The 12577-nt window shown below is 33.7% G+C and overlaps 1 non-coding gene across 1 annotated transcript; it reads left to right on the top strand.

The window, feature by feature from the left end:
* Nucleotides 1-12208: 12208 nt before the first annotated feature.
* LOC112414664 (U6 spliceosomal RNA) lies at nt 12209-12314 on the top strand. The gene has a single exon (XR_003006204.1). It is a non-coding gene; the product is annotated as a U6 spliceosomal RNA (small nuclear RNA).
* The last annotated feature ends 263 nt before the right edge of the window (nt 12315-12577 follow it).

Genomic DNA, 12577 nt, shown 5'->3' with positions numbered 1-12577 from the left:
GTTCAGCTTTGGTTTTGGCCCCACCTCTGTGTGTAGGTTGTCCTCAGGCATCTGTTCCCCAACCAAACAGTAGGGGGTTAAAGCAGCAGCTGATTGGAACATTCTTGCTCACTCAGGGAGGGAGGGATACAGTAGTCATAAGTGGAATGTGGGGTGAGCCTGCAGTGGCAGAGGCTCTCATGATGTTGCAACAACCTGAGGCTCACCGTGTGTTCTCCTGGGGAACTTGTCCCTGGATCATGGGACCCTGGCAGTGGTGGGCTGCACAGGCTCCCATGGGGGCTGTGGATAGTGACCTGTCCTTGCACACAGGAGTCCTGGTGGCAGCAGCAGCAGCATTAGCGTTCATTCCTGTCTCTGTGGTCTAAGCTGATAGGCGCTGCTCACGCCCAGCTCTGGAGCTTGCTTAGGCAGTGCTCTGCCTTCTGTGAGCAGATGGGGAAGGAATCCCCTCTCTTCACACACCCCAAAACAATGGTCTCTTACCTCTTTGGCAGGTCCATACTTTTTCTCAGACTCCCTCCCGGCTAACTGTGGCTCACTAGTCCCCTCAGGCTGTCTTCACACAGCCAACCTCAGTCCTCTTCCTGGAGTCTGAACTCTGGAGCCTGAGCCTCAGCTCCCAGCCCTCACCCACCCTGGCAGGTGAGCAGACAAGCCTCTTGGGCTGGTAAGTGCTGGTTGGCACCATTCCTCTGTGAGGGATTCTCTCTGCTTTGCTTTCTGCACCACTGTTGCTGTGCTCTCCTCCATTGCTCTGAAGCTTCACCCCCACCAACGCCCTGTCTCCACCAGTGAAGGGGCTTCCTAGTGTGTGGAAGCTTTTCCTCCTTCACAGCTGCCTCCCAGAGGTGCAGGTCCCATCCCTATTATTTGTCTCTGTTTTTTTCTTTTATCTTTTGCCCTACCCAGGTACATGGGGATTTTCTTGCCTTTTGGGAAGTCTCAGGTCTTCTGCCAGTGTTCAGTAGGTGTTCTGCAGGAGTTGTTCCACATGTAGATGTATTTTTGATGTATTTGTGGGGAGGAAGGTGATATCCACATATTACTCCTCTGCCTCTTGAAGGTCCTCCAGGATAGGCTTTCTATTTTCTATGATTATGGAGTTTTGGTGAATCCAAAATCTGATGTAGTAGGCCAGCTAGCTGGAGACTCTGAGAAGAGTTGCAGCCCAAATGAAGGCTGCTGGCAGCATCCCATCCCTTATAGTTTCTTTGTATTTTGTTTCTCAAGAAGACATTTGTCCAGGTGCAAACACTGTAGCAAAATCTCCCAGGTCCCAAGTCCAGCCTGTCTCAGTTCTATGATGACACATGAGACTATGTGTTCCCACTAGAGTGACTGAATTGACCACACCCTTTGTTATCCTGCTCTATGTTACTTCCCTAACAATCACTGACCTCACTAAGTAGAACAGTGCTCCTGGTCCTCATGAGCTCTCTCTCAAGAAACTCTACTGGCACTCTGCAATTTTTCTTCAGTCCTTATACTTAGGTCATACGTTCCCAGGCCTTGTATACCCTGTATTTGCTATGGCATTAGCTCATGGCCCTAAGTATTGCTGAGACCTAATTTTAGTAATTACTAACACTTGCAATAAAAAAAAAACAACACCCACAGATTATAAGAAAACTTAACTAAGGCTGCCATGTTGCATAACTCCATGGCATGTATGTACTACAGGAATCAGTCCCTGTGGGGTTAGACAACACTGTGGCCCTGCCAAAGCAGTGGCCAGAATATGTTATTTTTAACTGTTTGAATTCACAGTTAAGTCTGGATGAAACCCTTAACAAATTCTTTTTTTTTTTTTTTTTTGTATGGCCAAGCTCAACTAACTAGCCAGTCTTTTCCAACTGTCTACTTAGTTATCCCTTCAACTTGACTAGGAAAGTGAAGTCTCAACTAATGTTTCTGTCCACAGATTAAGAAAATATATTAATTTATTAATAAGGGAGCTGATCTAGTTATATACAATTAAATGAAATTGAGGATTGATTATTTTCATAATCTGGATGCATTCATGGTAACAAAGAAAATTAAATCCTATGCCATTACTACTTATAAACTTCCATATATATACCATTTCATATGTTTCTTAGTCTCACAAATACATAGGATGCCAAATCTAAAGTTGCTGGGCTCCATTACCTTTTTTCTCTGAAATGAATTGCTTTTCAGAAAGAGAAAAAAGGTTGGCTACTATGTGAATCTTGTGTAGTATCTTGTCCGCATAGTAACAGAGATTTGGATCGTGACATCAGGCTCTAACAGGCCACAGACTTATAGAGCATTTCAATTTGTGTTAAGAAAAAAAAAAAAGACAAATGCTCAGTCCTGAAAAGATACCATAAAAATGACTGAGGTCCTATGGGTGTAGATAAGAAATACAGTAATAATCTATACTGGTATGATTTCACATTTCACTTATTGGCCTTTCCATGTGGGCTAATATATTCTTGTAGATCAAGTGACCAACTGTACGTCTTCTATTGAACGGTACTGTTCAAACAACATCATATCAATACATTTTAGCATGCTTTGAGAATAATTGTAAAATGTGTGATTTCAAGATTTACTGAAAATTTCTCTAATGGATACTTAATTTTGTTTCAGGTTAGTGGAAGGAAAGGGTAGCCAGCTCAAGAATGTAAGGTTGACACCAGGAATCTAGTCTCTACTTTCTTTTTAATGACTGTGTTTTGAGTAGAAGCATATTTTTCTCTCATTATGATTTCCATGAGGAAGAATTTATCCTTAAACCCATTTCAGGCCAGTCTCTTCATCCTTTTTCTTATGTGGTTGTTGAAGAGGTAGGTTAACTTTAACTAGCAAATTTGGAAAAGGATAACTTAGACTGCAAAGCTGAATTCTTCCCTGCTCATTCTTATGTGCAGCATAAAGTCTCAGTTTCCCTATGCTGCAAATTATGCAAGAGACTATTTTACAACACTCTTCAGGGTGTCCAAAGTAATGTAGTATAGAAGTGATGAGAATAGGCATCTTGTCATGTTCTGGAATTTAAAGTGAGTATTTTAAGCATTTTTAATTGAATTTGATACTTGCTATAGATCTTTGGTGGATACATGAAAGTCCCTTTCTATTTATAACTTGCTAAGAGGTAATTTTAAATAATAAAATAATACTGAATTTTATCAAGTGACTTTCTGCATCTAATTAGATCATCATTTTTTTCCATTTTTCAATATAAACTAACATGTCAAACTATATTTATAGATTTTTTTTTTTTACTTAGTTTAAAACTTACGTAACATGCTTGGAATAATCCCGAATTTGTCATAATATCCTCCATTTTGGGAGATTTGCATTGATAGCTTACATTATTTTAGTAATTTTTCAATTTATTTTTGTCAATAAGGTTAGTCTATTATTTTCTTTCTCATTTGTTTTAGCTGTTTTTTAGATTATCTATTTCTTTAAAGGTATCTTAGTATTCTTGTCTAAATACATGATATTTTCCATTAGAATTTATTCTTACATATATAGATAAGATATTAATAAATATATATCCATATGTAATCTGTTTATTGTAAACTTTACTTACTATGTCTTATTGGTAAATGAATCATTTTATCAATATGTGATCATTCTCTTTTTCTCTGGTTTTAACTTATTTCTTAAAGTGTATTGCTTCTCTTGCTATTACTACAACTTTTTGTTTTTGTTTGTATTTGCCTAACAAATTTTATAAATTTGCTTTTTGTGTGTAATTGTGTTTCACTTAGAAATATTTTTTAAAAGTTGGATTGTTTTTTAATTGAGTCTAAAAAGCTTTACCTCTCTTTGGAAAGGTTTACCATTTTCACTGAATGTGATTGCTAATATATTTAGGTTTATTTTATCTTTGTTTTATGCTTCTCAGAATTTGTTTCTTGTGTGTGGTCAGCATCATTCTTCTTTTTGAATATTTTTTCAGAAGTTCCTGTAGTAAAGTTTTAATTGTAGTGCATTCTCTGTTTTTAACTTTTGAAAAAAAATAATTTTTGTTCTCTTTTTAAAGAAGACTTTACCCTGCATATATTTTTGTTTGATAATTATGTTATAATTGTAATTTGAAGTTTTATTTCACTGTCTTATGGCTTTTGTAATTTTTATAAATTTGTCTACATACTTATAATTTTTGGTAGTTACATAATTCTATGTTGACTAAAGAATTTCTCTTCATGGTTACTGCTCTGCAATGTAATAAGCAGTGATTGAAATTCATTGTGATATCCAAGGATCTACATCTTTCATCCTTCTGTTTTTATATCTAGAAGTTATATATTTTTTCATATTTACACAATCCTTTCATTCTCTGGTTACCTTATTATATTTTGTTACCATTTTTCATAATTTTAAACCTATTAATATGTTAGTTTATATCCTCTTGTATTTAATATTTTCTAATTATGTGGGCTCCTAAGATCTGATTCTTGTTGATTCTGCTGACTCTAGTTCATAGAGTGAGGATTTTTTCTGCATGTGTTTCTCATAATAGTTTACTACAAATTTATATTTATTGAAATTTTATCTATAGAAAGTTTATGAAGTTTGGTTCTAAAGTGCATTCTGGCAGAGAGGATTCATGTTTTCCTTCTCTTAGATATTTGGGGACATAACCAGTCTGGACCACGTTGTTTTCTCTTGTGGGGGTATGTGGCAAGCATGGAGTGAAATGTTGCCAACATCAGGTGAATGCATATGGTTAGAAATTTTCTGAGATTTTTTCTTCTTTTTTTTTGCTCTATCCATAGCCAAACTTGAGACAGTCAGGTAACTATCCCCCATCACCCTAAGCGATGTTTTATTCAATTTCCTTCATCTAGAGAGTTTCAGATCAGATTTTCTATCCTGCTTATTACTCAACCTTCACATTGTCATTTTGATCCATTTAAACCTGGAATCTAAGATAGCAGACATCTCCAGAGACCGGTGAGGACACTAGACCTTCAGTGATTGCTTTGTTTCTGGATTCTTGCTTTATTTTTGTCCCTCACCCCCAATAATTTTCTTTAATTTCTCCCCAAGTCAATTTCACATTTAGATTTTATTTTATCTTTTCGTCAAAAATTTTATGTATTCCATAATGGGAAGTTTTGCTTGAACAATAATCTGACAAGTTATTGTAAAGGATCTAGTCAATAATATTCTATTTTCAAATAGATGAATATATTTTTCTTCTGGAAATCTTGTGTGTGGTGTCTCACTAGATCAGTGTTTGTGCAGAACTTGTGACCTTTAAAAAATCTGCATGAGTTATCATAATATTTAGTTTGAATGACATGGAATTGGCATTTTTGAGTTCACAAAAAGTTGAATATCAGCATATTGTATCATTTAATTTAAATACATATTTTTATATATACTAAATGCAATAGCATTCAGTCAGTTGTATTAGACAGTATTAAAATAATAAATCTATTGTTTGTTCTGTTATGCTTTGTAGTGTATTTAAAAAGTCAGACAGAGAGAGTTGAACATGCTGTGGTGTCACTTATGTGTGGGGTCTAAAAGGATGATCCAAATAAACTTATTTACTAGGCAGAGGTAGACTCACAGAGGTAGAGAACAAACTTATGGTTGCCAGGGGTTGGGGGGAGGAAGGAGGAGAGGGAGGAATAAATTAGGAGTGAATTTAACTGAATCACTTTGCTGTACACCTGAAACTAACACAACATTGTAAATCAACTATACTTCAAATTTTTAAAACTACATAAATTTATTAATGTGATCTAATTAGATTATAGATTTTTTTCAACATGTTCCATTTTTACTGCTGTCTCTCCTTTTAAACACTCTTACCCCAGGAGATGTATGTTGACTACTTAACAGGCATGCCTCCATTTTTCTCTGTGCTCATAGAATCACACATATATACACTCATACATGTGTATGCAGGTACACACATATGTAACATATTTTTGACTAAGTCACAGAAAGCATATATGATTTTCTACATTTTCTTATTTAATACCTCATAACTATCTATACAAGTCACCAATATAGTTTCACTTCTTTACTGTGGAGCTTAATTTTCCATAGTATTAAAGTAACATACTGTGTTCAATTATTATGTTAATCACGGGTATTTCTTGGTAAAATACTGTGTTTCAAACATAGTTTTGTTGAGGACAACCACCATTATATACTGGGATTAAGAGAATTAAAGGTACAATAATATAACACCAAATATAGTTCTCTAATATATTTGTCGAAGTCTTAAGTTTTGAAAATAAAGTTCCCGTTATTTATTGTCATTTCAAAATTTGGCTCAAGTATGTTTTCTACAGCTTCTGAGGCAAGAAGAACCACCCAATTCATATGGATTTATTATTTCTTGATATTGTTACTTAGAGGATTTTCAAAATCAGTTCTAAAATTGTCTGGACAAAGAATTTTTTATTTCTTTTTCTTTTTTGTTTTTTTGGTTAAATCAGACTATGTTTTTCAGGGTATAATTTTATGAGTTTGGAATGTGTCTTATCTCTGTGGTATCTCCCAATTGACACACAGTACAAAAATTGGAGATTTATTTATGATTTAAAAAATCTGTTAATAGCTTTATGAAAGTACAATTAACATTCAAATAATTATGCATGTTTAAATTGTATAATTAGATAAACTTTGACGTATTTATGCACTTATAAAAACATCATCATAATCAAAATTGTGAACATGTTCTTCATTCCCAAAAGTTTTCTTACACTCTTACGTAATCTCGCTATTCTGCCCTTTTGACCTACTCTCTCCTCTCTCCCCCAGGCAAACAATGTTCTGCTTTGGATCACTGTAGATTAATATACATATACTGAATTCTTCAAGTAAATTCTAAGGTATGTACTTTTTTTTTTTTTGTCTAGCTTCTTCCACTCAACATAATAATTTTGAGGTTTATCTATGTTGTTGAATTCATCAATAGTTCATTCCTTTTAATAGCTGATTAGCTTTCCATTGTATGGATATACCACAATGTTCTTAGCACTTTACTTCCTGATGGACACTTGGGTTGTTTCCAGTTTAGTGATATTACAAATCAAACAGCTGTAAATAGTTGCATATGTGTCTTGATATGGATATAAGTTCTCTCTCTTTTTTTTTGGCTCCACTGTGCAGTATGTGGGATTTTAGTTACCTGACCAGGGATTGAACCCACAACCCCTGCAGTGGAAGCATGGAATCTTAACCACTGGACTGCTAGAGAAGTCCCTTTTTAAACATTTATTTTTATTTATTTTTATTTTTTGGTATAAGCTCTCCTTTGTCTTAGGTAAATACTTAAGAATGGAAAGACTGGACCCTATGTTCGTGCTATTTACCTTTTAAAGAAACTATAAAGTTGATTGTCCAAGTGACTGTGCCATATTGCATTCCCACATGCAATTTAGAGACCTCAAGTTGTACCATATCCTAATCAACACTTGGTATGGTCAACATTTTTATTTTGGCCATTCTAATAGGTATGCTTTATCACACTATGGTTTTCATTTGCATTTCTCTAAAGACTCATCATGTTGCTTGTTTTTTTAATATCTTAATTTGGAAAAAGAATATCATCTTTGGTAAAGTGTCTTCCAAACTTTGCCTCAGTTTTTATTAGGTTATTTTCTTTCTTAATGTTGCATTTTAAGAGCTCTTTATGCATTCTATATATAAATCCTTTATCAGATATATGATTTGCAAATAATTTCTCTCCATTATGGTTTGTCTTTTCCTATCTTAGCAGTATCTTTCTTAATTTTGATAACATGAAATTAATGGATTTGTGTCTTTTATGGATTTTGCTTTTAGTATATTTATGAAATTTTTGCATTACCAAGGTAAAAAAATGTTCTTCTAAGTATTATTTAGAAGTTTTATAGTTTTGTGAAACACATTATGTTTAAAGTCCATTTTGAGTTAATTTTTGTATGTGGAAAAAAGCATGGGTTCAAGTTCATTTTGTGCAATTGTTTCAACAAAATTTGTTGAAAAGATTTACAGATTCTCCACTGAATTGTCTTTGCATCTTTGTTTAAAATCAATTGAATATATGTAAGTGGGCCTTTATTGGCACTTTCTATTCTAGTTCAGTGATCCTTTACATAAATATTATTCAGTCGTTTTTACTGAAGTTTTCCAATAAGTCTTAATGTTAGGTGATATGTCTTTCAAGTTTGTTCTTCTTTTTCCAAACTTGTTATTACTACTCTAGGTCTTTGATTTATATATCAGTGTTAGAATCATCTTGTCAATATCTAATAACAAAACACCTGTTGAGATTTCGATAGAAATCACATGGAATTTATAGATCAATTTAGGGAGAATTGCCAACTTAGCTGTATTGAGCCTTCTAAGCCCTAAAAAAAGTAAAATTCTCCACTTATTCAGGTCTTCTTTAAAGCCTTTCAGCACTGATTTGAGTGTACAAATGTTGCATATCTTTAGTTGGATTTATTCCTAATATTCCAAACTTTTGATGGTATTGTATTTTAATTTTAATTTCTTTATTTTCTGTGTATAGAAATATACTTGATATTTCTATAATAAACTGGCACACTACAAAAATGCTAAACCGAACTTCTTTGTTTTGAGTTATTTCTTTTTTTATTTATTTTTTAGATTCAGCAGATTTTTTTACTTAGAAAATCATGCAAATTCTAAATCCCTTCACTTCTCCGGTCTCCGGTCTCCACCTCCTCAACTCAGAAAGTTCACTAGTCTGTGCCCTTCTATTCTCTCCCTGTGTTGTTCCTGGAATATTTATCTGCTTAGTAACATGGGACAACAGAAAACTACCTTGTCTGTCTCACTTCTCTCAGAAAATACTGTCCTTTTTGCATAATATTTAAAGTCATCTTGAGAATTGTTGTTTCATATATTTTACCCAGTTTCTTAGCTGTTTGAAGGAAGATAAATTTGTCCCCTGTTATTCCAGTCTGGCCCGAAGCAGAAATATGTAAAGTGTGTCTCAATCTATACAAGTATCCACCTCTTGTCCTCACATTTTTTTTTATTAAAATATGATTTACATACCATAAAATCCATTGTTTCAAAGTGTACAGTTGAATAATTTTTAGAATATTCACTTAATTGTTCAATAACCACCACTATCTAATTCCAGAACGTTTTATCAGCTCACAAAAGAAACCCTGCCAACCCTTAATCTACTTTCTGTCTCTATGGAGTTTTCTATACCGGCTACTTCATGTAGATAAAGTTATGCACTATGTGGCCTTTGCCTCTGACTTCTTTCAATAAGCAGAATATTTTCAAGGCTTATCAATGCTATAGGATGAATTGGTAACTTATTTTTATGGCTAAATAATGTTGTTATATGGCTATACCACATTTTATTTATTCTTTGATCAATTGATGGATATTTGGGTGGTTTGGACTTTTTGTTTATTACAAGTAATTCTGCTGTTAACATTCATGTTCATATTTTTGGGTTGATATGAGTTTTCAGTTAGTTTGAATATATGCCTGGGAGGGTAACTGCTGAATCATATGTTTAATTTTTGATAAACTGCCAAAATATTTTACAAAGTGACCTTGTTTTCCCTCTGCATTGCAGCCTAAAATCTTCCTTCCCTCAGTAAGCTGGAGCCAAGTTTTGTAGCAAACAATAACACAAGGTTCACATGGCTATATACAGATGGCACTCCACAGTGTGCGTGGAAATAGGAGAAAAAAGAAAACAGTGGCACTAAATAAATTTCAGATTTTTGTAAAAAATGGAAAATCTTTGCCGTCACAAAGTAGAGCATACTCTGGCATCGCACTGCTTTACCTTGGTACTCAGGTGGAAAAAAGCAATGTGAACACTTAGGTGGTGAGTTTAGTTTGTAATAATATTCTTCTCTAGAGACAAAGAAACTAATAAAATGTCTTCTTTGTAAAGTACATGAGAACTTTTCTGTGGTAAAATGATGCAATTGGGCCTATAGTTAGGAGAGTAGATTTTAAGTGTCCTCACCAATAAATAAATAGTAACTACCTGAGGTGACAGATATGTCATTTAGCTATATTATGGTAATCATTTCATATGTATACATCAAAAGATCATGTTGTACATCATAAATATATGAATCTTCCTCAACTTATCAACTTATGATGGAGTTACATACCAATAAACCCATCATAAATTGAAAATATCATATGGTGAAAATGCATTTAATGCACCTAACCTACCAAACATCATAACTTAGCCTAATTGACCTTAAACATGCTCAGAATACTTACATTAGTCTACAGTTGGGAAAAATCATCTAATACAAAGCCTATTTTATAATAAATTGTTAAATATCTCATGTAATTTATTGAATTCTGCACTCAAAGTGAAAACAGGATGGTTGTACGGATACAGAATAGTTGTAAGTATTGGTTGTCCACCCTTGTGATCACCTGGCTGATTGGGAGGTGCCACTGCTCAGCTGTGGCTCTGTGCCTACTGCATTTCATTAGTCGGGATATTCAAAATTTGAAGTACACTTTGCACTGAATGCATGTAACTTTTGCATCATTGTAAATTGGAAACATTTTGAGTGGGACCATTCTAAGTCAGGGACTGTCTGTATAAATTTTTTATTTAACAATCATACCTCAATGAAACTGGATAAATAGGGGGATGGGCCTAGAACCTCTTGTTGCAAGAAATCTAGGCACTTTAAAAAATGCCTAGGTTAAGCCTTTGAAAAAGAAAAGAAAATCTCATTGGCTTAATTGTGATTAAAAAAACAGTGATTATACTATTTTGTTGAAAGATGTTGAGTAAATTAAAAGAATCATACACCATTGACATTGACAGTGAAACATCTTCAAATAGAAAAAGTGCTAAAAAGTGGTGGTAAAACATATATAATTTTCCCAAAATTTAATCACTAATGCTATACATTGATCAGTGCAGGTTTGTGAGTCTTATGTTGAAGTTAATCTAATTATAAACCATGGGTTAACTTTTCGTTTTACTCCAACATAATATCTGGAAGAACATATGTGTTTGTAGAATGTTAAATTGTTAGAATATTCAGAAGGAAAATATTTGTTCTTGAAGAGGGAAAGGGATCCATGTTATATTGTTGAAATAGAATGTGAAATTCAGTAGATTCAAGGTAATTTCAGGGAATTCCACTGGTTTGCAAAGAAATGGAAAATGCTGAAAATTTTTCAGAATTAAAAGGAATGAGCTAACACAAGAATACAGTAAGAGTTTATTGAAGTAGAACTAAGATCTCAGTAAAGGTAGAAACTGCTTGTCCATTCCCTTAATAAGAAGTCCCCCTTTATGGTAATAGCATTGTAATGGGACAACCCATGTGCAATGGAAAAATGCATTCATTCTAGGGGCACTCATTTGGTTTGGATAGCCTCACATTCAGGAATGGTTCAAGGAGAAAATGGGAGAGGTTGTGACATTAAAATAAAATAAATAAATAAAAGGAAAAAATGCCTTGAGGAAAATATATTGAATTATTATAAAAAATAATTTAACATCACCAATACACTAAAAGGAATTTGGGGGTATGTTGTATATATCAGTCAGAATCTTTGCAAGTATAAATCATTTGATTGTGTGTCCACATTACAATCAGTTGTTTGTACTTCATTATCTCCATCTTTTGCTTTGGAAAGAGTAGGAGCCTATGCCAAAAACACAGACTATTTTGCATTGGAAATCTCCAAATCTAACCATTATGGCATAAATTCTTTGAATGCAGACACCAATTTTGTACAGTTGCTTATGGTATGCATAATGCTGCACAAGGCAATGTACTAAGTGTATTATTTTACACATAGGAAGTGTAAAATAATAATTTCTGAAGGATAAACAGATAAATTTTCAGGACATTTAAATTTTACATGCAGAACACTGAATTTCAAACTAACTCAACTAACATTAATATACATACTATCACATTTTATAATCAGAAAAATTAATTAAAATAATACAGTGTAGCTTGAATCAAAAATATATCTTCTTCCAAGTAACCATATCAATTTGAGCATAGAGTTTGCCAATGTCATATTCGAAGCACTTTAAAAATCAATTTTTCTCTTTTTTTTTTCCAAAATACAATATATAGAATTTTACATTGAAGGGAAAAAAAAATAGCTGACACATAGGGGAAAGAAATGATTGGCTTTCCCCACCCAGTGTCTGTCTGGATGGGAAGAGAGAAGCATGACATTACTGGAGAGGTGATGACATCTAAAATGATGTATCAGAGTACTTGCTTTGGCAGCACATATACTAAACTTGGACCGATACAGAGAAGATTAGCATGGCCCCTGCACAGGATGACATGCAAATTCATGAAGCATTCCATATTTTGAAAGCAGTTCAAAGAGGGAAGGTTATAGCAATACAAGTCTACCTCAAGAAACAAGAAAAAATCTCAAATAAATAATCTAACTTTACACTAAAGGAACTAGAGAGAGAAAAACAAAAAAAAAAACCCCAAAGTTATTAGAAGGAAGGAAATCATAAAAATCAGAGCAGAAATAAATGAAACAAAACAAAGAAAACATAGCAAAGATCAATAAAACTAAAAGTTGCTTCTTTGAGAAGATAAACAAAATTGAGAAACCTTTACCC

This window comes from Neophocaena asiaeorientalis, unplaced genomic scaffold (assembly GCF_003031525.2).
Source record: "Neophocaena asiaeorientalis asiaeorientalis breed wild unplaced genomic scaffold, Neophocaena_asiaeorientalis_V1.1 scaffold127, whole genome shotgun sequence".
Taxonomy (NCBI): Eukaryota; Metazoa; Chordata; class Mammalia; order Artiodactyla; family Phocoenidae; genus Neophocaena; species Neophocaena asiaeorientalis.
Note: the sequence above shows the minus strand (reverse complement) of the source record. Positions and strands in the feature narration are given on the sequence as shown.